At 39.9% G+C, this 24,950-nt stretch overlaps 1 long non-coding RNA gene across 1 annotated transcript in view; it reads left to right on the top strand.

The window, feature by feature from the left end:
* LOC108446375 overlaps window positions 1-23,639 on the top strand; it is a 25,230-nt gene extending 1,591 nt beyond the window's left edge. The window contains exons 2-3 of the long non-coding RNA XR_001861548.1: window positions 15,333-15,338; window positions 23,629-23,639. This is a non-coding gene — a long non-coding RNA (uncharacterized LOC108446375). The remainder of the gene's footprint in view (window positions 1-15,332; window positions 15,339-23,628) is intronic.
* Window positions 23,640-24,950: the final 1,311 nt, after the last annotated feature.

Genomic DNA, 24,950 nt, shown 5'->3' with positions numbered 1-24,950 from the left:
GGAGGGGTGAAAAAAGAGGGGAAAAAAGGGGAAAAAAAAAGGACAAGGGAGAAGAAAAAGAATGACAGGAAGGACTAGGAAAATAAATAGGAAAAGAAAAAGGGAAGAAGGTGAAAAAAGAAAAGAGAAAAAGTCACCCCTTCTAACAGGAATAGGAGCGTAAGTACAGTGTGAATGGTATTCCCACTCATCAGACAGGTTTTATTGCAGGCAAGTGCATTCCTCCCACCCCCCGTTAATATTTCTGGGTTTTTTTATCCCCCTCCTCTTTAATAAGTAAAGCTTGCAAGCTGAGTCAGTTGCTCTAAGTGATAGCAAGGCACACGTTGGCTGTGCAGATAGCAGTGCTGGAAGTGTCCTGTTGCTCGTTGTCCCATGATGCACCTGGTCCCACTGCACCGAAGAACATTTTAGGCACAAAAGTATGAATAGCCGCATCTGTGGAGCCACAGCTGACACGTGTCAAGGGGGTTGAGAAAGTGAGTCTAGCCACTCTGAGTGTCAGGTCCTCTATAACAACTAGAATCACAAAGTGTGGTGTGGTGAACTCAGGGAAACAAAATGTTTTTACAGCAAACTGGATGCTTTCTGGGGAATAATTTCATCAGTACCTTAAAATGTAAGATTTATTATCAGAGACCTCTGCAAGGGTTTAGTACAGTCAAGCAAAAAATCTGCAGATGTATCTGATATCTTAAAGGTGCATTGATTTTAGACCAGGACTCTTATTTTATCACTGTAACAGTCTGGAAATCCTGTGTGTAAGACACGTGAAAAGACATTTATTTATCTCATATTTGTCATAAACGTTTAGTTCATATGACAAAAACTCTATCGATATTCTTCTCAGAAAAGAAAGCCAAAACCAGCAACTCACACCAAATAAGAATCTTCCTTCTTACTGCTACCACCCCTAAATATTTTCTGAAGTTCTATTTTAGTATATTGATATTTACAGACTAGTTTCTGTATAATCTCATGTTAATATTGATTTATGCCATTCCGTAAATTAGTAGGGATCACACTGAAATTCCTCCTCTGTGAGCTATGAACACCTTGGTAAGTAAAAGTTTAAATTTACATGACTGTTGTTATACCATTGAACTATAAAACTACTTTGTTCTACAAGCAGCATCCTATAAAAAAGGTCTGTATTCAGACCTTATATTTGAAGAAACTAAAGAAAATTCTGAAATGTTATTTTTTCTTTAAATATTTTTGATGACCTGAATTATCAAGCTTTTAAAAATAAAAATTTAGGAAGAAATGAAACAATTTACGCTAGTTTGAAAAAAGGTGTTTTAGTGATAAAAAATTTCCCCAAATCCTACTCTAAATAATCTAAAAAGAATGAAAATAAGTTGTTTCTTTCTTTCTGGATAAGCAACACTCAGAAAGTAAACTGCATAATGCATTCATGAATTTATGCTTTACCATCTGGTGGCCTGATTCTTACTTCCCACTGGCCTTGCATTAGTATAGCACCCAGCAAGTCAATGGCTACACTTTTGAATTACAAAGATTAAAAGATACACCTATGTTACAGTCACCTTGTTAAATCTTCAGGATTACAAGATTTGCTAAACTTATACGTGTTTCAAGGAAACAGGTTTCTCTTTAAGTAAACAAAACCAGTAAACAGTATGTAAATTCCATTTTCATCTCGTGGGACAGATCCTTTGTCTTCCTTTTAGACTCATCAAGTGTCTTAAGGTGTAAGGGGTCCATAAGGATCATCTAATCCAATGCCCTGCTCCTTGCAGGACTACCTAAACCTAAACCAGATGATTAAGAGCATCATCCAGACACTCATTGGACTCTGACAGGCTTGGTGCTGTGACCAGTTCCCTGTGAAACCTGTTCCAGTAACCATCTTGATAAAGAACACTTTCCTAATGTCCAGTATGAATTCCCCCTGATGAATCTTCATTCCATTTCCTCATGTCCTGTTGCTGGTCACCAGAGAGGGGAGACCCTCTTCCACTGCCTGCTGTGAGGAAGCTGTAGTCTCTGAAAAGGACAACCCTCAACCGTCCCTTCTTCAAGGTGAACAAAGTGACCTCAGCTGCTCTTGAATGCCTTATCCTCAGGGTCTTTCACCACCTTGGTCACCCTTCTCTGGACACACTCTTAATAGTTTGATACCCTTGTACCGAGGCACCTTCCTGGGTGCTGTGCTTGATGCACCCCAGGACATATCTGGCTCTTTTGGCCGCCAGGGCATGAAGTTGACTCATATCCAACTTGCCTCTGCCTAAACCATCAGATCTCTTTCTTTTTGGTGCTTCTCTTCAGTCTCTCATCCACCAATTATATATAACCAGGATTACTCTGTCCCAGGTTGAGAATCTGGCACTTGCTCTTGTTAAATTTCATGCAGTTGGTGATTGCCACCTCTCTAGTTTATCCACATGTCTCTGTAAGTTCTCTCTACCCTTGAGGGAGTTAACAGTTCCTCCTATTTTAGTATAACTGGCAAACTTCCTTAATATTCATTTAATTCCCACATCCGGATAATTTATAAAACACTAAAGAGCACTGGCCGAATACTGAGCCCTGGGGAACCCCACTGGTGATTGGCTGCCAGCCTGATGTGACCCCATTTACTATAATTCTTTGAGTCAGCCAATTGCTCACCCAACATACAATGAACTTGAGTAGCTGAGTGCTGTACATTTCATCCAGAAGGATGATGTGAGAGACAGTATCAAAAGCTTTGTTAATATCGAAGAACCCATATCTACTGCCTTTCCTTGGACAACTAGATGGGTGACCTTGTCATAAAAGGAAATTAATTTAGTGGAGCAGGACTTGCCCCTTATGAACCAGTGCTGGTTATGACCAATGACTGCATTGTGTCTCAGGTACTTTTCACTAACTCCCAGAATAAATTTATTCATAATTTTACCAGTCACTGAAGTGAGACTTACAGGCCTGCAATTACCAGAGTCTTCCTTCCTACACTTCTTGAAAACTGGGAGAACATTTGCTATGCTTCCAGTTGACTGGGACCTCTCCAGACTCCAAACACTGTGGAAAAAATAATGGGGAGAGATTCTGCAAGGACGTAAGCCAGGTTTTTCAGTACACTGGCACAGGTCCCATTAGGCTGCATAAATTTATATGCATTCAGCTAAAGCAGCAAGTCTCAAGCTCAGAGTTAGCTGGGAGTTTATAATTTCCATAATCACAGCCTTCCAAAAGAGAGCTTAGGAGTTGCTGATGTTAGAGGCAAAAAGGCAAAAATGCCTCCGCTTTGTCTGCATCCTGATTTTGAGGTGACTGACCTAATCCAGTAATGGACCAATATTATCTCTGGCACTTCTTTTGCAGTTAATGTATTTAAAAAAGAAGGCTTTTTATTGTCCTTCAAAGTGCTGCTTAGTTTGGACTTTAGCTGAGCTTTGGCCATACGAATTTACTCCCTGTAGTGGTGAATAGCATCTCTGTAGTCCTCCTTCATTACTCTATATTCTTCATCTCTGAGATGCCCACTATTTGTGTGAGATTCAGAGCATTTTGAATGTCTTACTTTGAATCTCTAAGTAAGGTCATTTAGATCAGTGTTTGCTAGGTAGTTTGTCTAAGTCCAGATAGGCATATTCACTGACTTTAATGCCTTGTTAAATACTCCTACCAACCATTTAATTCTTTCTGTAGCCGAAAGTCTTGATATTTTAGTCCAACAAAGTGTGAATGCTTGTGTGTATAGAACAGAGACCAAACTGTTCAGCCTCTTGTTGGATAGGCTCTCTATTGTCACACAATCTGCATCTCTCACAAGTTTTAAGAGCAAAGGAATAAAAGCTTCTTCCTGTTACTCTACTGAGCACAGCCGTAGACTTGCCTTAGGTGAAACAATTATTTTACATAAGAAATTGGAGAGTGGATGTTATGATAAACATTTTGAAAGTAAACTGAAATCATTCCACCGTTTTGGTTTTTTTTGATGCCTTAAACATATGAGGTCTGGAACACAATACTGTCTGTCCAGGAAGTGAAAATACCCAATAGTACCATCATGCAACACACCTGTATTTCCAAAGATCACATTGTCAACTTGATTTTATGAACTTCAGACATGCAGTTTAATCAGGCAACTACTTTCAAGCCTGTAAGGTGAGATCTTTATTTTAATGGTAGTTCTTCACAGATTTAGCTCTTGAATGATTGCTGAAGCTAATCACATGGGAAATTAGGGGACAAGTCATGAAACAGGACAACACTGGGCAGCTTGAGAAGGAAGAGGCTTAGAGACTTGTTCTCAGTTTATTCCTTTTTTTTGCTTTCCATAAAAGATTATGCTTATTGAGGAGTGCTAGACTTCAAAATGGAAAGAAACAACAAAACAAATGCAAATTTATTTACAGCGATGTTATATTTAAGGGATGAGGCAGAGCAGCTCAGATTATTTATATAATTGAATTTAATAATAATGTATCTCTTTATAGACATTTCTTTAAAATTTATTAAATACAGTCCTTAGGATACTTTAGAGGACCAAAAAAGTTGTAATAGGATTCTGCAATGTTGGAATTTTCCTGGACCCAGATACAAAGGTAGGCACCTATAGTCAGGCCCTCTCTCAGCTAGAATTCATCCAAGATGAATTTGACTCAATGATGTTTGAAATATTAGCTCAATCCAGAGATTACACAAGGTTTGCAGTTGACTGATTGGGCAATCACACAGACCTCAACTTTTGGCCAACATAAAATACTTCACCATACTGAGCTGAATGCTCAGATATTGTCATTTCTAGCTCCGCTTTATAAAAATAATGCTGGTAGAATATGTTGAAAGGCAGACAGCGGGTACCTTAGACCTGCAGAAATTTTCTACTTCCTTAATCTGTTCACAATGTCAGGCAGATTCCAATAGTACAGCAGTAAGTTTGATTGATAATTAACCAGGAGTTATGTCATATCACACTGTGAATATTTAAGGGTTAAAAAAAATTAATTTCTTGGAGGACAGTTTTTTGGGAGTTATTTCTCACTTTGTGATAATGTACTTCTCATAATAACCTACCTGTGGAGTTTGGGCTACAGAAATGGGATCTTCGACTTGTCTTCAAAGGCTGCATGAGCATTAAGAGAGTTCCAGGTACATGACAACATAGGGTGTGGTAGACAGGAGTCCTGCCTTTCCTGCTTTCAACCAGTTACCTCACAGTGCCAGTATTCTTTGTCAGACGATTCTAGGAAGCAATCATTATTTGTTTATTCAAACCAACACCCAGAGGAGGGTGAGGTGTTTTGAGAGGGATGTTCATTGGTCATGCTCTGGCGTCACATTGCATGACTCCTGCTTGGGGAGAGTAAAGCTGAGCTTCTTAAGTAGTTCCCTTAGGAGGAAGGAAGATAATCTAGAACTAAAGAAGCACTGCAAGTGAGTGCGGTCAGGTAGACTAACAGGAGGTATTAATAACCATCATCAAAGTGACTATTCCTCAAATCCACTAACACGATGAAGCCTGGTGCATGTTTATAGACTTGTAAAAGTTTGGTTCATAACAACCAAAGTCAGAACCTCCAGGTGGAGCAGTGTGTAGGCAATTCACCCCAAAGCAGGCTTTCCCCAAATTTAAGACTGTATGCAGCTGTAAGGAAAAGAACTGTGAAAGTCTGAAAGAGCTATCAAAGGTATGTTGCACTGACAGACTGTTATCTCCCCAGCAGCCTCAGGAAGAATACCACTGCCATGCGTTGTCCTGTGTCCAAAATCCAGTGAGCAGTAGAACATGAACATGGTGGTGAGAAAGTAGCAGGACATTTTATTTCCATCAGTTTTTACACACTGTCTTAATGACACCTAAAAGCTATTAAAGCCATTCTGGAACTCCTCTCTGTGATGTGGGAGAAGATAATAGAAAAAGAAATGCAGGAACAACATTCAGAAACACTGATTATTATTTTCTTGGCCTCGTTTAAAGGGAGGAGATGAGACTGCTACACTTGCTGTTTCACAGGCTTGTACAAGAACCCAGATGAATCAGAACTGAAGACATGTTCACTTTTTCAATGTGCTCAGAGCAACTGGTACTTATGTGCTGACTCCAGAGGCATTAATCATTGCACACAGAGAACACAGAAGTGTATCTAAAGCATTGTTATTCTTTCCCTGTTACTTTACCCATGTACATACATGATTTCCTTAGCCATTACTGCCACTGAGCAGAGATTGTAAATACCATTTATGCAATCCAGACTTTAAAAATACATGGAACAATGTACTGCACCTATGGGTCAAGCTTAGTATAAGGACCTTAAAGGCTGTGGAAGGCATTCATCTCAGAGTGGTATTGATTTTTATAAGACTGTAAGCAACACTGGAGACTGTGTGTAGAATTCTGTGCAACACTCAAGAGCATGCATCCACCTCAACAACTTCCAAGTCCAGTGGTTTAATCTTTTTTCCCAATTGTGAACTTCATCATATTTTCCTGCAGACAGATCCCTCACTGCACAATAGTTTGAAATCTACTGACAGTAGATTTCAGACCAGTTGGTAAAGGAAGACTAGCTGGTAAAGGAAGCCTGAGAAACAGGCCACAGATCTCCCAAGGATTTCGAGCCACTGATTGAAAAAGTTTAATTGAGCTGTGCTCCCAATGCACAAACAGAAGAGTGTCCTTTATTTGTTGTGAAATTAATAACGCATGTCAGTTTCATAGATGAAGTGAAGAAGAGAATGCTAGTCAATGCAACAATCTAAATTTAAAAGATTTTTTTTCTTGGGACAAAAAATTTTCAACCATCCAGTGTTTTTGGACCAAAACCCTCACATGAGGCCCAAGCATTGGGTTACATCACATCTACATCAAAAAAACCAAACTTCTGGAATCAGTCAGGTCTGACACATAAGGAAGGAGAAGAGTAACAACATCCTGTGAATCATGCTCATCCTTTGCAGTTATGACACATTACAGGAGGTATAGGAGAAAGTTTCACAAAGGATGTCTGCACTTCAGGCGGCTCTCTTGAAAGCTGTTTATTGCATAGGTGAAGTTACAGCATTTCAGGGAAGTGGGTATCCAGAGCCAGCCCTACAGCTGCCAGCTCCAGCTGTAAGCATACCTGAAGCCACTTTCTGTTCACGTTACAAAGCATTATATACTTTTCTTTGCAGAGTATCTTAATACATAACAACCAATAAGCACCATACACAATACCTTTACATTTGCCTATAGCCTATCATAGCTACTACCATCACCATATTATAGTCATTATTATCCAATCACAAGAGTAAGTATTTTTCTTCTCCACCTGCGTTTTTTTTTGTCTCCCTGCCATATCTCTCTTTTTGGTAAACACATTTTCTATTTACTTATGCTCTTCTTGAGACTTATTTACTTGGTGAAAAACATGTCTTTGTTTGTAGTCACATACCTTTGTCCTATTCATAAAAATCTTCTTCCAACTCATCTCCACCCTTTGCCTTCTCAGTTATTCAGTGATCAGTGTTTCAGCAAAACATCTTTTACTCTGTATCAAAACTTGCTTTCATTTCTATCTCATCCTCATTTTCTACATTCAGAGATCTTTCTGCCAAGCCTACATATCTATGAAACTTTCTTACCAAACTTTCATCCTCCCCAACAAGGAGGAAGTGTGAGAGTTGCCTAGTCATATTTCTAAATCTTTTGACTGTCTGCCCTTCGTATATCACAGATATATCATAACATAAAGCTTGAATATGGGGACAGGTTTTGCTGTGAAATTGAATATTATTTTATTGTGACGTCACTTCCAGATGTCACTACTTTGCTGGAGCTGTTTTCGTATTTACTGCTGACAGAGTTGCACTACACACAAGCACTGGTAGTTTTATTCTGTTAAAAGTCTCAGCCTGAGTGAGAAAATAGCATCCATAGTGGAAAGATCAGGTGAAAGATATTTTACACATTAGTTAGAGAAAATTTGTGGGTACAATTTTTAGTCTGTGACATGTTGATGTAGAACTTATGTAAGGATAGTTTCTTGTCCTGAAGAGGGGAAGAAACCTCAGGGGAAAAAGCAGGATGCATCAGCATAACACAGTCAATACTGAATTTGTGTTCAAAAGACCTTAGTTCTCTTTCCAGGTATTCTGAGGCTCTCAGAAAAATCTCTTCAGGCCCTTCTGTATCATGTTCTATCTGTAGAGTGAATTCAGCTTGGTCTCTCAGTTAGAAACTTTTCAAACCTTATTTTTGCTTATCTGAATGTAGAATTATGAAATATTTTGTTATTATGAGAGGTTATCACTACTTCAGTTTCTGGTACTTTGCTTCCAAAATATAATTTGTTTACATCTGTTCACAGGGAAGGATTTTCCTTGCTACTGGAAGAACAACCACCTTTGTGATCCATAACACCAGGGTCTTTCTTCACATAAGCCTCGTATCCTCATGAAAGGATCAAAAGTATGCCACCCAAGTACCAAAAATATTATTTGGCACAGTAACAGTTTTTGTTTAGTTTTTATGAGTACAACTTTCAGTCCTTCTGGCAAGATAAACTCAAACAGTAAAATAAGCATTTTTCTCTTTCCTTAGCAACTTGTAAAGAAAAGGAACAACTGAATTGGCTGTCACTACAGGAGGGTGGTCTCAGAAACCATATACTGTTCTGTTCACAAAACAGAAATTATTTTGGAGAACTTGCCCTGAGCACATAGGAACATGCTAAACTTACACCTTATGTGTCTTTGTACAGTTCCTTTTCTTTTCAGAGTGTGTCAGCAACATTACATACTCAAATGCAGCCTTAACTCAGTTGAGTCTTGGCCATGAGCAGTCCTGTGCTATGTCCTGGCTCAGTTTAGTGAATGGGTCATGGTTGGGTAAAAAATGCTGTAGCAATTTGTATTGGCTCAGGAATGCAATGAAGCTTTGTGGGTGCCAAGGACAGAGATTTCTAGAGAGTTTTATGTTTTTAATGTGTTCTGTTATGTGCTTTAAACTTCCTGGTGATTTGCCAAAGTACATCTGTGCCTGTTGTATCTTCAGCTTTACCTGGTACAGCCTGAGGATGCTGATCAGTTGTACAGCCCTATCTTGCTTTCTCAGTAGGGTCTCTGCCAGCATCAGTGCACCCCACGTGGATAGCACTGGTGGGGGAAAACAGCTATTCCACAATGATTTTATGATTTTGGTTGAACAGATTCCTTGCACCTGGCTCAACAATTCAGCATCTTTTTGTCCCTGCTCTGAGTTGTTGGACTTGATGATCCTGAAGGTCTTTTCCAACCTAAAAAAGTCAATTCTACAATTTTGTCCTGTGAAAAACAGTTCCTTTGATTGAACTTTTCTTTTTAAATTACTGATTATCTAAGTTATCATGGTTGTCAGTGCAACTTCATTTCTTCCTACTATGAAGAAATATAAGCAGTATTTCTCTGTAAAAAGATTTGGGAAGGTAAGTCATGGGATAGACATACTTTCGCAAATCCTTCAAATTTTTCTTACCATTTCCAAGACTAACATACATGACAAAATGCTAAACCCTTGTAGCATATGATGAAAACATTCTTAACCACATGGCTTATAACCATGGCTTATAACTAGTGGCTTTGGTTCAAGTCTTTGGAGAAAATGTGAATTTCCTGCTATAATAACTGCAATTAAAGGGCAGACACAAGGCAGCAGGAGTATTCAGTTAAGATTTAGGCCTGCTACCTCTTTCCTTGTTAGCAAAATTACCTTTTCCTGCAAATGGTGTGTATCCACTCTAATACCAGACCCAGAAATTAAGCACTCACAAGTTTGGACAGTGTTGCAAGAAGAAATGCAACTCTTTGTAGCATAAACTGTCTTGCTCCGTATTTTCAGTATTACATTTAATTGTGTGATCACAGGCTTTAGTTTCAACCACATCTTTTTCACATTCAATTGCTTTCTTTCTCACATGCAGTTGCTTCCTGACTCAACATAATTTCTCTCACCTATGTCTTTCAGTTCCTGCCCTCTTTTAAGCTTTGTTGTTTCAGTCTTACTTTTCTTACTCTGTTAGTCCTGAGCTTGCTAATGACTGTCTAATTTCCATTCTGTCAGTGAACTGCCAGCCGAAGTCCAATAATGTCAGACTCACAGAATGGTTTGGTTTGGAAGAGACCTTAAAGAACACCTAGTTCACTCCTCCTGTAATGGGAAGGGATACCTTCCTCTGAATAGGTTCCACTGAATAGGTTGCCAAAAAAAATTTAAGAATTCATTTCTTCTTCTTTTGCCTCTTTCACTTACAGCCCAGTCAGCTGTTAAATTCCTCATTATTGCTCCAAGCCATTATGAACCATCATGTAAGACCAAGAAGCCATTAATTTTCCATCTCTCTTTGCTTGAAGGTAGAGCCTTTCTAGCTCACTCTCTACCAGCTGAGTTCTTCAGAATGTCCTTCACTTTTCATCTGATAACACTTTTTCCATTCCTCTTCTGTCTGCCTGTTTCCCTTCCACTCAGTCTTTTCCAGTCTTCTTCATCTACACCTGACTTCTAGGGTTTTGTTTTGTGTTCTATTTGGTTTAGGTTTTATGAGGGGAGGCGGGGGTGACTGAAGTGGTGCTTTCTTATTGTCTGTTGTTGTTTTGTTTTGCTTGGAGGGCTCAGTAAAAATGAAGAGAGTAGTTTTCTGCTCTTGGTTCTGGCACCTGATTCCACATTTGGACTTGTCAAAAGCAAACATCAGGGTCTGTCCTAGCAGTTAGTGACAGAATTAATAGGTACATGTACCTTTTCACTGCACTTGGTTGTAAGGGGATATAACAAAGACTCTCTGATCATTGAAGGAGGATGTGGCATGAGGGAATAGAAGGCACTGAGGGTTTAGGAGTTCAGGGTGGAGAAAGACAGTTGAGCATAGGTAAGGTAGGATTTTCAACAACAACCATATCTGTAAGCTTTTTAGGTATATTACACATTGTAGTGGGTTCAGTTTTAACTGGGCAGAAACACCAATTTAGTGTAGTGGTTTGGTCCAAAATACTAATTACTGTTTATCTTCTGTGAGATAAGAATTAGGAGAAGAGCAAAGCAGGCACAAAACTTGGAAGAATATAAAGAAGTTTACTAATAGACCTAAAAGAAGGGGGAAAAAAACCCATACCACACCATCAGAACACGTCTCCTTCCCCCACCTTTCTCCCTTCTCCCACTGACAATGTAAAAGACAACCCTTGAGATGTTCAGTCTGTTTACCACTTCCATAATATCCTTGTTCAGTTCCTTTAGGAAGAGGAGTCTCTCTTGCTCATACTATGGAGACATTACCACAATGAGACAGCCACCCAGGTTGGTTCTCTGCTTGCATGTGAGAGTCCCCTCCCACGACTTACAGCTTTTCCCACAACTGACTTCGAGGGTCCAATCTTGAGCTACTGGGGTACCATTTTAAGGTTGAGCCATTCAGAAACAAAAGTTCTCTTCACCCATCTCTGGGAGCATTTTATCTCTAAGAATAAAGGCCCTCCTCTTCCCTGGGAAGAAAAGGGTCCTCATCATCTTCATCTCTAGGACTATCTCTGGGAGCATCTCTAGGAACAGAGGTCTTCTCCTTCCAGCTGGAGCAAGAGTCCTCATCGCTTCCATCTCTCCCTGTTCAAACTTCTCATCAAATTACAGCTGCTTCAGCATTTGCTTGTTTCAGCACAGGTGCTTTTGCTCACAAGTACAGTTTGAATGCTCCACCCTCCATGCTTTCCTGAAATTACAATGGGTACTCTGATATATCATAGTCCATCACCACCACAGCTTTACAACAGAATTTCAGCTTTAAGCATCTCCTCTTTCTCCTCCCTCAGGTTTTCAGCTCTTCATAGCACTAAAAGAGTTAATCTCACCCAGGCCTTGCAGCTGAGGATGGCTGGGGCCGGGCGTGGCCCGACCTGAGTAGGGCCCGGCAGGGCCGCTGGGCCCCACACGGGCCCAGCCCAGTTACCAGTCCTCTGGCTGGAAGCAAGAGAGAACTTTCCCGGGGTTTGTCCATTCTTAAATGTGGACCACAGAGGTGGTCAAAATTCTAAGAGGCTTAAAAAATTGTCCATATTCAAACTAGCCAGTTGATAGGTTCTATCAGGTCATAGAGGAGCTGTAAGCACCCCTTTGCAAGAACATCACTTCCAGGACTATGCTTGCTAACCCATGACACACGTATTTTACTTGGAAAGCCAAGGGATGCTAGAAGAGAAGCAACACTTTATTAAAAAAATTACTGTATATATCCAAACAAACAAACAAAAAAGGATTTGTAGTTTGTTAGTAGTGTTTTTTGCTAGTATCTCCCCCATTTTCACCTCATGGTAAGAAAGTGTTTCTCTTGATTTTCCACATCTCTTCTACATCTCTGTAAAAAAAAGAGAGGAGAAAACCCCAAACCATTAAAACTTCCCTTATTTAAGTAGTTGCCATGAAAATATAGTATTTTACTACATGTCAGGCTGCATACACTTGCCCAAGGTTGCTGCAGGTGAACTGTGCTCAATAGGCCAAAATTATGTCAGTGCCATGACTGATTCCCCTGTGCCACCGCAGATACCCCTTGTATCTAGCTTCCTCCTTTAGTGATGCCAGTATTGTTTGAGGTTTCAGTCTTGCTAATGGAAATGGACAGACATCTGGTGCTCTCATTGCTTCACAGTTTAGAGTTTCTAATAGATTTATAGAAATAAAAACAATTTTTTGCCTTCAGGATTCATGGTTTAACCCTGGAGAGAATGAAGACTAAATGGCTGAAGTTAGACTTCTGGGATATAGTAGGTTGCTGAGAAGTTTAAAAAACTAATTTTCCTAAGAATTAGCCATTTTTACCCTATGTAAGTTTGTAAGCTTGCATATTAATTTTCAGATATTTGTCCAAGATGGACTAAGGAGAAGGAAGGCTGTATTTTAAGAAAGGGCTATCACTGCTGCATAGAATTGGACTGCAGAAAATGCGACTCTATTCAGGGCTTGGAGAGTTGCTAAAAGGAACTCACATGCTCAGTTACTATTCCTGGGAACATAGCCATTCTACAAGTGTGAGAAATGCCAAAGCATCTAAATAGCACTAGGTTCAAGCAGAGGCCAGTTAGGTCCAGTTTACTGAGTAAGCTATAGATACCACACCCTGCCTTCCCCTTGAGCATTTACAGTGGAAGCATCTTTTCATATTATATTGAAATGAAATTAAGTCTGTTGGTTTGTAAAATAGCAGCAATTAAATAAAATTAAATCATAGAAATTAAAAGAGGAAAGCCTATGAGGTGACAGAATTAATGTGAAGGAGAGCTACAATAATAGCACATACAATTGTGACATTCTAACCAATAAACAAAGAGTAGTGTAAGATCCTTTTTATTAGATTGATTCATAAAGAACACATGACTTGCAAAGCCATTCAAATTTCTTTTTGTTCAGATTGGATGGCCAGTTTAAACTTTCTGGCTTTGTAAGCCAGTTGTAATGCATTACTAATCTCTGGAGCTGTGAAGACATTCAGGAGCCTGAAATTTTTCTATCACATGAAACTGAGTAATGTGAAGGTGCCTATTTTAATTTTCAGCAAAATGTAAGGGAACAAACCACTAATTCCTATTTTTATTGTTCCAGCAGCATAGATATAAAGTGTTCTACACATCTGTCATGTTAAGGAGTGGAAGATAGGATTGTTCTTAATTGTATTTTTATCATCAGCATTCTGCTTCTTTCGAGACTTCAATATAAAAAAAATCAGGTTAGCTATTGTCTTGGGGTGACTTTATGATGTGTATCCCCTATTGCTGCTCTATGCCCAGGAATTAACTTTGTGCCTTTCTGTACCTTTAAACTGAGCCTGAGAGGGGAGAGAGGGAAAAAACTGAGCAAACTTTTCAAAGCAGTTGTTCAAGGACACAGATACACACTCCTCTGCTGCTGCGGTAACAAGAGCAGAGGAAGCACCCTGCTTGCTTTCTGGTCAGCTTTTGGCTCCTTTTCTCTGGAGGGAGATGGAGAGTTGAACTTTGTTTTCCTGGGACTTCATTTTTTCCCTTCTCTTCTGGACTGTTTCAACACCAGAACACATTGGGAGAATTTTCGACCGAGGCCCTGGAGGTGGGCCCATGACCCAGCTCCAAGGAGGAGGAGAGAGATTACACCTACGGAAGGACTCTGCAATTTTTCCAGGTTTCTCTCCACAGTGAGAGGTTTTATTATTTAGCATTATTATGCTTTTCCTGTGTGTTTGTTTAATAGTTTTTATCTCCTTCACTTTCCTCTGAGGAAAATTTCTTTTTTCCCACCCCTGGTGGGGGAGGGCTGGTTGTAACCCGCCTTCTATCAGATGATATCTCTTCCTCCAAATTTGTCCAAACTGGCACAGTTTAGTTTCCAACTAAAGTATTCCTGTGTCCATCCACTGTGGGAGGGTTGAAGAATAGGTGGTAGAAGGAAGACTCGAAGGGGTCAAAAGGCTTTTGACACCACCAGTCAATTTGTACAGCTTCTAAGGTTGTTGTGACTTTCCAGTCTCAAAAAATTTCTGTTGAAGAAAAGTTACTTTTAATTCAAGTATAATGGACCTTAATTTTTACATTAAAATTGTAAGTGAATGAAGCAGGTTAATTTTTGAGACAAGATACTGTATTCTTTTATTTGTTAATTCCTCTGGATTCTAGTCTTTTTATGTTTACTTCATGAATTCATAGACTCCTAGAATGGTTAGGATTGAAAATGACCAGAATCCCCTTGCATAGGCAGGGATGCTTTCCACTAGAACAGGTTGCTCAAAGCCCCCATCCAACCTGGCCTTGAAGTAGATTTCTTTCTGTATGTAAGCTAAAATAATTGCTTGGGTTTCCGGATTTCATACAGTGTATTAACTTAAGTATATTGGCTTGCTGCTAAGAGAAACCTTATTCAAAAACCTGTTTCTTCAAGCAGCAGAAGGGTTCTGTCTTCTGAACAGCAGTCCTCTTGTTTGTAGCTTATTAACGGCTCTTCAACCAGTTCTGAGTTTTGCAAATAGTGTCTCCAAGGGAAATGACAGTGACTCAAATCAGACCTGGCATGAATCTTCTGGGTTCTCCTAGCAAGATACCACACTCATTATTCGAAGCACAGACGTTCTCGTTGTCCCCAGGCAGGCAGTGGAAAACCGTGGGAGGTCAGGAAGTGCATGCAAAGCAGGTCATGATTGCTGTCCTACTTTTTATCTTGCTGTTGAAAGATTCACTTTTGACATCTTAAAGGCGTTGCTCATGCAACCTCTCCCGTCTTTTTCATTTGCACACCACCTGATGTCAGCTAGTCTTTGCTTATTAGGTAAAGGGGACAGATGTTTATTCACTACAATAGCAGCTATACAGTCAGGCTCAGGACCTGTCACAAACACAGTAAGGTCTGTGTTTGGCCTTGCACTGATTAAAAAACCTGAAGAGTCACAAGATAAATGTCAGTGAAAGTGGCACTGAAGGCTGATCTTATTTATTATGGGAAGTGAACAGTGTTATCAAAGCTGTCAACTGTAGAAGAGTCATTTATTACAGACAACCTTGATATCGCTGAAAGGAATAATATGAAGAGAACACATTAAATTATTGCCAGGAATGACTCTTCACCCTCCCTAAGACAATTATTTTAAGTGCTATAAGGAGAGGAAATAGCTCATTATTTTAAGTGTCTTGAAGTGCTTTCCATCCCTCCCAGTTCTGCTGGGAAAATATTTAACATGGAATAAACACAGTGACACCAATAGTCTCTTTGTTGTGAGCTTTTAACAATAACTTCACTAAAACTTATGGGTAGGGAACAAGGGGTAAAAAACCCTAAAATTCCTAGGCTGATTTAATTCCTGCCTAGATTGGTAAAGCACACCAAAAATCTAGCCCATTCCCAACTTGGTTACATACATACAATTTTCATCTGAATATTTTCAGTTTTCCCTTATTAAGCATAAACAAATGAATGGCAATCACCAGTGTCCATTAAAGTCAAGCTTTTGCATTCTCTGTCAGTGATGCTCTTTGGTTTTGCAGGAAGTGGAGATCTATTCCAAGTATAAGTAAGCATGCAGCACACCCCCCGCCTCATCAGCTGTGTCCCTCCCAGTGGCTCTGTGCCCCATCCAATCAGTAAGTTCAATCAGGATAGTCTGTGGATCTGTTCCAGTAGCCCCATAAACCCAGTTTTGCATGTTCATCTGAACCTTGGTCCTTGACTGATCCCTAGTCCCAATGGGCAGCCATAAACCACTCTCAGCCATTCTGTATGTCATTTAGTATATAGGTCTAGCAGTTTTATTTACTCTGAAGCCAAAGACACACAAAATGTAAATTTAGCTTCTGGGATGTTTTCAGCTGCTGAACAAGATTCTGACTGCCAAAACAGCAGATCAGTCCTTGATGGTTTGAAACTTAATTTCATAGTAAATGATGGCTTTTATAGTTTGATTTATTTATTTTCATATTGATTTAATATTTTCTCTTTGGACAATCAACCTTAATCCAGATTAGCAAATCAATTCCTCACATAATCTATACCCTAGCACATACCTCTCTACAAAGCACACATGTAGTCTTGAAAACTTCTCTCTTCAAAAAAGTAATTATTGCTGCTTGTCAGAACAAGTATTAATCCCAATGCTATAATTAAATTAACCCACTGAGTTTCTATAACATGAGGTAAAACATGGATGAAGACTTCCAAACCAGTTATAATACTATGCACAGTTACTGAAGTCTGCCTTAAGCCTCTAGTACAGCTCAAGCAAGTAATCCTCATTTCCTGGAGTCCCCTACCAGTGTCCATGCTGAGCAGATAAAGCTAGATTTAGATCCAGCTAGATTTAGACCATCAGCAGTAATCTGCAATGAGATCAGGCACCGTGATATCATGCCTGCTTTGCCTTAGCTGGTGGTACTTACATGGCCTAGACCTAAAATTATGTAGTTAACAGAAGGCACTGTGAGCATTAAATTCCTAGGCAGCCCCTACAAAGCCCAACTTTCTAACTCCCATTGATACTGTTCTACTGTATTGACATGGTTAATCCATAGCTTGATGCCAGTGGGGCTGCCCGAGGCCGCACAGCGTCCAACTGCAGACGTCCTTGGCTTTAGCTGCAGCACACAGAGAAGGCTGGCTCCTTCACAAGGAGCAAGCCCCAAACAAAGGTGTTGGCAAGGCGTCGGTGGAGGCAAAGGATGAGAGAGGGCTCTTTGTATAGGTTCCAGCTGGTTTATTATAGGTGGAGGGTCCAGAGACAAAGACCAGGGATAAGGGAGAACACAGTATTTTATGTGGAGGTGGAAGAAAGGGAAACAGCCAATGGGGATTGACTGAGGAGGGGGGAGACAACAGGAGAATAACTAATGGGGATAACTTAGGGGAGGGAGTTACATGAACCAAGCAATGGGGCATCGAAGAAAAGAGAACTTTCTAGAACTAATGCATAAGCAATTAGGGAAAATGCCTAAACATGAACTTACATAAAACTGGGTGGAGAACTCCTAAACCAGTAACATTGAAATATGCAAACTAATTCCCACTGGGACCATGGGAACTCACCGTAACTGAGAGGTAAGAATTAAACTTCTGTGTCCTGAAGGCCTGTCCACCAATCCTCCAATTGTTCTGTTGAAGTGGCCACTGCCACTTATTGTACTGCAACAATAGCTTGCTTTAGTTAAGCAAGTAAAAATGTTAACAGCGTCTGATGATAGCAGTTACCTCACAGAGACTGTAGCCTGAATCACCTATCCTGCTATTTCCTGATCCTAACTAAACTTTACCTGCCTCAGGAGAAGAAGAAAATTGCAGCCTCAGGAGGTGACTAAGCCTAAAGATCAGGTTTGAATTCAGGCTCAGGTAAATTGCAGCCAGATGATACCACAACAGATATCATTTTTTCCAGGTGGCTCAGGGTCTTAAATAAAGTGAAATATTTCAAGCCTACTTTTGTTGTCCTTGAGATAGCCCTAAATGCACTTATTGAAGGATCTTCTGACACCATCCTTTCCCACAGCTGATCTTCTCCATCATATGTTTGTTTCTCTGATAACCTGTATCTAGGAAGATGGTGTCTGAGGGTACTAATTGTAGACGGAAGGACACAATGCTTAGCCATAGGTGAAGAATGTGTCAGCCCAAATTCTAACCTGCTAGGAATTTAAATTGTTTTTCTCCTTTTTATGGAAGTTGCCCTCAGTGCTTCCTGAAGAGAGGTCCAGGCACATGGTTGATGCCAACAAAATGCCTGGGGCAGAGAAATGTGAAGGTTACACAGGCTGGCTCTATGTGCTGTTTAGACATAAGGACAGTCTTTTGTCTCAGACACTAATGGCATATTCCTTATACAATGATAAAGCAATTTTTAAAAACTAAATCTTTAGGGAAGTATCTTTCACTTAATACTTGGTGATGTCAAGCAAATAGTCAAGAAAGCATTTGGTTTTTGAGGCCCCTAAGTGTTACTCTAACATTCTGTTTTATTTCTAAAATACAGTCTTTGGTCTATAGACCTTTCTCACTGAATTAAGTGCAAATCCAGAATGAAATGTGATAACCTCATTGACTACTTTTACGGTGTCACAGATGTCCTTCCAGACCCTTGTTCCTATGGAAGAAGCTAAGCTGCAGTCATGATCCCACACCGGTATCTTGGTCTTGCATCCCCACATGCTGGAGCAGCCATGCCTACCCATACCACCTATGGTGTGCTCATCTCTCAGGGACTATCACCAGTGCATCCCACAGGTAGTTACAAGTGAAATTCCAATGTCACCAATATCTGGTTGTAGATGATAAAAATTTCCCTCTTTCACACTGCATACCTAGTACATCAACACAATGTTATTTGAGAATTACTGGGCTCCATTTTCTTCTCTGTCTGGAAAAGCAACACAAGCTGATTGAGAAACCAGAAACTGTGCCTGGAAGTGCCTGACCACAGGGGCTGAAGTTGATCTGCTTGTTAGTGGTAGGTCGTACAAAAGGATTCAGAGGGCCTGGAGAGTCCCAGGCTGTGTCCCTGAAAGCATCCTTGGACAAAATAGCTGTGCAGGCTGCTACACCCAGTGCCTGGGGAGGACCCATGAACATCCAGTGCTGTGCTGCATGTCTGCCTTCTCCTGGGGTTGTAGGAGAGGCTACTGCCTGCAGAAAGGGGTGTTTGTCCAAGTCAGTTTGGATTTAGGTCTTTTGAGAAATTTAGTGGAAGGCAAAGCACATTGTTTTTGCATAAAACACATGGATATGAAACACTAAACAGGATTATTTCCTATCCTGGAAAGAGGGCTGTGCTAGAATGATACCGCAAGGGCTACTTAAACAGAAAGGACCTTGCGAGAGGGAAAAAACCTACAGCTGTTTAAACACAGGCAAGTATTTCCACAACGGAATACTTATTCCTCCTTTTTTAAACATAATCTGAAAACTTGATTAAAACAAGCAATACTCATTTAAAATGTTTTAGTGCTCATTTCTCTTTCTGGCTTCCCATCCTTCAAGTTTTCCTAATAGTCTTTTCTTTTTTTTCCCTTTTTCATCTTTTTTTCGTTTTCCATATTTTTTTCATTGGTCGGCAAAACATTTATTATCGTATTTTGGATGGAAATTTTCAAGTCAAAACTTTGGATAAAAATGTTTTTTCAGAAGACAAAGTTTCCTCTCAAATAGGTGAAATTCATCCACATGCAGAGGGCCTGCTTTCAGTAACTATCCAAAGGACTTTGGATAGCCAGCTATCCAAAATCATTTGAAGATACAGATCGCGAACAGACATCATGCACAAAGATAAATTTTCCCCCAGAAGTAAATACTGTCTTCCTCTCTCCTCTGTTTATGGAGTTCTCCTCACCTGTCCATCTCTCTGCTACTGACATGACCAGTAACATTTTGCAGATTTCCAACCTGCAGGCTTGGTGACAGGTTTGAAAAGCAAACCCTCTCTGTTTTGTGGTCTGACCCATTAGCCTCAGTGCTGCTGAGCTGAACCTGAATAAAGGCTGAGAGATGAGGCAGAACAAGAGGGGTCTTTTCAGTAAAAAGAGTAAAGCAGTACCAAAACAAACAAACAAACCAGGTGAATCACTGGTCACAAAACAGTCAGGCCTAGGAAGCACCTCTAGCCTTAATATGGCTCAAGCAAATGTCAAAGCTAATGCTCCTTCTCCAAGGTGTAAAATTATAGAATCATAGAACATGCAACCCCTGAGGATGATACAGGACATGACCCTGAGATGTTAAGATTCACAGAATTCCTTCCAGATATCGACTATTGGTTGATGTCATTATCCTTCATTATCTGTCATTTTTCCTTATCTTATCTTCCATAGCTAAGAGAATAGACTTATTTTTCCTGTCACTTCACTAACACCTGAAGGGTAAGAGCCATAATTAACATTTATGATATTTTCCTCTGAGTCAGAAATAGTTTTGGGGTAATTTTGAACAGAATACGCATTTTCTGTGTGTGGGAAGCTGAAGTATGAAGTACTCTTCTCTCTGACCCCAAATCTTCACTACTAGAAGAGACATTTTAAAGAATCCCTAAGGATAATTATAATAAGCCTGAGACTAATGAGAGAACATCTGAAGAAGTTACTCAGATGGGGATGCTTCCTATTTACTTGAAGAAGTGATGCTCTTTTTGAGGGCCCTCTGCTTCAGCTGCTGATTTGTCTTCCAAGACTGCCAGAAAAAAAATATTAGAAGTACAAAAATAACAAGTTAAGATAAAAAATTGCCAATATCAAATTATGTCAGTATTTGGTAGGCCACCATTTTCTTATCACTTGAGGTCCAGGGGTAAAAAAAAGACACTTTGATCATCACGTCTCTGCCCGTCAAAAAACAATTTATTATTAATAATAACAACAACAACAATAATCATTGCCTTCCTGAGTGGGCAACATTTAGTTGCTGTTGTGAACCAGTAATGCAGTTACCGATATGAGACATTTAGGCATGAGTTGATTCTGTTAAGCATACGTTTGTAAAATAGTGACTCTGCAACAATTTAAATAGTGTCCCAATGAAAAAGAAGTTAGACTTCTCTTGGAATAGGAAGATGAAGGGCACAAATTAAACTACTTCTTCAGAAAACTGTGTTTAGAACTTGAAGTGCCTTTTTAGTTCAGTGGTTTTCTATTCTTCTGTAGAGGACGACCCGGCTTGTTGGGCAGAGGACTCCCATGTATCCAGCAGCGCACCCCACACTGTGCGCTCCCCACTGGGGCCAGCAGCAGCCTGGTGGGGTTACACTGCCTGCACACTTGGAGCCATGGTGTAATTCGCCTTATTTTGAACAAGACTTATGCTTTATGGTCATATTAAATGCAATATCTTAGTATCTGTTAGCAAGGGTGATGTTTTTCCGCCACATAAATTGAAAAATAAGAAGTACGGATGATTCCTGTCATTCAAAGTCCAGCTGAAACCAGCATCTTTGCTTTTGATTAATGCCAGACATAACTGTTCAATCAGTCAATGCTATTTAATTTTATTTCATTCTTTGTAACTCTGCTGCTCATACTGAGAAGTGTTCCTATATATTGATTCGTATGTGTTACAAGAAGATAAAATTCCACTTGGAGGCCTTAGATGCAATGATATTGTTTGGAGGGTTTTTTTGGTTTGGGGTTTTTGGGGGTTTTTTTGGTAGTATATTATCTGTCAGTCTAGAGAGAAATATTGTTCTTCCTGCAAACTTCACGCTCAATAGCCTGAGTCCATTTCAGCTACAACACAACTTTCAGTTTCTATCAAACACTTTATCAGTCTTCTCTCTTCTCCCTTGAGATTTTTTTTATTTGGAGAAATTCTCTTCAGCATAAGACCTTTTATCTATACCATTAGTTTTCTCTGAAACTTTCTGAACTGAAGCAAAATAAAACTTAACACCAGTGGTAAGCAGACAGGTTGAATGGTCAACTTAAAAATCCTCTTAGGCAGTCATCCTGTCCCCAGTTCAGCCTCAAATTAAGGTTGGTAGATTCTACAGCATTGCTTCTGTCTTCCTGTGCAGATTTTTTAGCTTCAAGCAAGAACCATGGGTCCCTCCTGTACTGAACAGGGGCATGGATTTAGCAAGATACTAGCCTTATTCCTCAAAGAGTTGTTATGAATTATAAAATCTAAATCCATTCTTGGCTGATTGCCAAAGGTCTTGAAGTCAGTTTCTATGCATGAAAACTCAACATACTGTAAAATTACTGTTTAGATCCTGTCCTTTGCCCCCAGCAGTTGAGGGGTGAAGAGGGAACAGAGGTGCACGTAACTGGAATTGGAAATGCCTTACCTAAGCATACTCTGGGTATTGGGGAGGGGGGGGGTTGGGAGGATGACACAAAACAATGCACACTATGCTCTATGTTTAAAAATCTACACAGAAATCAATCCAAGGTTTATTTTTGTTGAAATTGTGCTAATTCTCTCCAGTGAACACCAAGAAGCAAGTATTATGAATGTGATTTCCCTTTCACTTTACCTGGACAGAGCATCTGCTTGTTGCAGTGAACCATGACCAACCCCAGGGCCAGCCCAAAAAGCCCTGAGCATTCATAAGGCTGGGAAAAATACATAAATCCATGCCTTACCTTGTAGCTGCATATCTCCCTTCCCCATATCCAGCTGCTTTCCCAGAGTGACCCAGAGCCAGCTGTAAGTTATTCAGCAGCTAATTGGCCTGTGTTACTCCTCCCTGCCTACCCCTTCCTCCATTGGCTGTAACCCCTTCTCCCCACCCCAGTAACACCCCCTGGCTGATGTATCATTGGTTACTGTGAGTTTTCCACGCCTCCTTGTCAGGGTACAAAAGCAACCTGCCAGGTACGTGGCTTGGTCTCTCTTCGTGGGTTCTTCAGCCTGGAGTAAGCTCTTCTACCCCCCGAGAGGCTCTCTGCTTTATTCTACCTCCTTTGCATGCCAGCCATTGGGAGTGGGGCAAACCCAAGCTGGAGATTCGCCTGTTCCCCTGTGTGCCACAATCAGACTCCATCTGTCCTTGCTTGGGGCAGGCAGCAGTTTGCGTGGTACCAGGACAACATGCTAGCTTGGGAAGGTACCATTGCATCTGCTAAAGCCAGCAATTTAGTTCTGAACTGGAGGTTAAATGAGATATCAAGTTAAAATTTAGTTTTTATAGAGGAGATCAATACATTTTGCTTCAAATTAACATTTTGAATCTAAACATCTCAGTTTTATTCATGCTTCCTTGCTGAATTATTTTTTTGATAGTCAAATATTTAGCTGGTAGGCATGTTTTGAACACTAAAAATTTAAGGTGGCAATCAGAATATGCTTTGGCAATAAATCTTGTTTTGGGAGCCATTCTAATTCACTGTCAACATAAAGCTTTTAGTAATAAGGGTTGTTAAACCCTCCCACACATAGACGAAGTGAGACTTCTGGAGTTAGAAAATTGTTCAGCTTTGTGCCCAAAGCAAATGCTTAGAAGAGTTGTGGTTTTACTACCAATCATTAAGAGGAAGTTAACTGGACAGCCTAATCACCTAGCAGCTTCCACTAAATTCTTTAATGTGCCTTTGAAAATCTTTTCTTTAATGTAGAAATATCAATGTGTAAGGAAATGTTTTCCCCAGATGCTGCCTTTATTGTGGGCAGCCAACTCACAGAATCTTTAAAACTTCCAGGGTATACAGTATATTTATTGAATGAACTATGCTGTATCTTAGGGCCAACTGCCTTTGCTGTTTTCACTTGAGTATCACTTTGGTGGCATAAGGTTTGCTGTTGCAAACTTGTTGGCAATACTTTTTTTCCTTACTGGAAAAGTTTGGATGTGGGAATAGAAATTCCTCTTACTGGAATCTAGTGATTTTTTTTTCTGCTTTGCTGTTTTGCTCCCTCTCAACCTTTCTTCAAATTTCAGGTTCACAAGGTATTTTGCAGGTTATCATTGTGCCTCTGTATGTTCTGTTCCATTACTGTCCTAAGGGGGTGACCATCCACTGTTGGAGAATGGTTAGAGGATCAGGGACACGGATCATTGATAAAGACAGATCAATAAAAGAGCTGTATAAGCAAAGGCCTGCATGAGAAAATGCCGGTGTGAGAAACAGGCCTGAGAACCAAAAGGGAGTTTTAAGGAGGTACAGTGCTGTGCTGGTAAGATGTACTGACCATGTGAAGGGAGGACAACTTTGATTTCTCAAGTCTAAACATAAATAACAGAAGCTTGCCAAATGTAGTCTTTTATCTAACCCAATTACGTAGAAGTAAGGATGCACTTTCGTAAGTTTAAACCAATTAAAAGAACTGATAAGCATATACTCTCACACTATATAAGTGCCTCTGTATTGCCAATAAACGAAGCTTGCTTTATCAATCACATTGATTGTCTGCATGTCTTCTCCCCGCCGAAGTCAGCAATTATCCACTTAGTGCATTTTTGTGCATCAAATCTCTCTTGAAAGAACTAAATAAGGCTGATTCAATCTTCATTATTCTGCTACAGGAACCAGCCCTGTACCCCTGCTACATCTTTCAGTAATGCATCGCTACCTCTCGCTAATGCTCTTCCCAGTCCACACACTTCCTCTTTCAATTCTTAACTTTCAGGCTTAAGCACATGTCATTTTACAAAGCCCTCAGAATCAACATAATTCCTAAATAAAATCTTTGGTTTATCTTATCAAAGAAAGATATTAAGCTAACTAGCATGGTCAAACTTTGATAAATCTGTCGTATTTAATCCAAATTGTATTTCCATGGTTTGTTTTGAAGACTGTCATGCTATTGAGTCTAAATTAATAAGTTTGTAGTTGCAGAGAACATTTTTACTTTCCCTCCCTCACAAAATATTTCTACTCCCAATTGCACAATGTCCCAGGTGACCTGGTGAAGTTATTCAGTCACCTTATAGACAGACTTACAGTTTCTTAAGTAATTTTTAGGATCTCTGATGAAAATTACCCCATGTCTTGGTGCAGATGTATTGTTTAGTTCCTGTTAGGTGGTTACTGTCTATCATTCCATTAGCTTTTACCTCTTTCTG

Source organism: Corvus brachyrhynchos, unplaced genomic scaffold (genome assembly GCF_000691975.1).
Source record: "Corvus brachyrhynchos isolate BGI_N302 unplaced genomic scaffold, ASM69197v1 scaffold194, whole genome shotgun sequence".
NCBI lineage: Eukaryota > Metazoa > Chordata > Aves > Passeriformes > Corvidae > Corvus > Corvus brachyrhynchos.
This window is presented reverse-complemented; position numbering and strand designations above follow the sequence as displayed.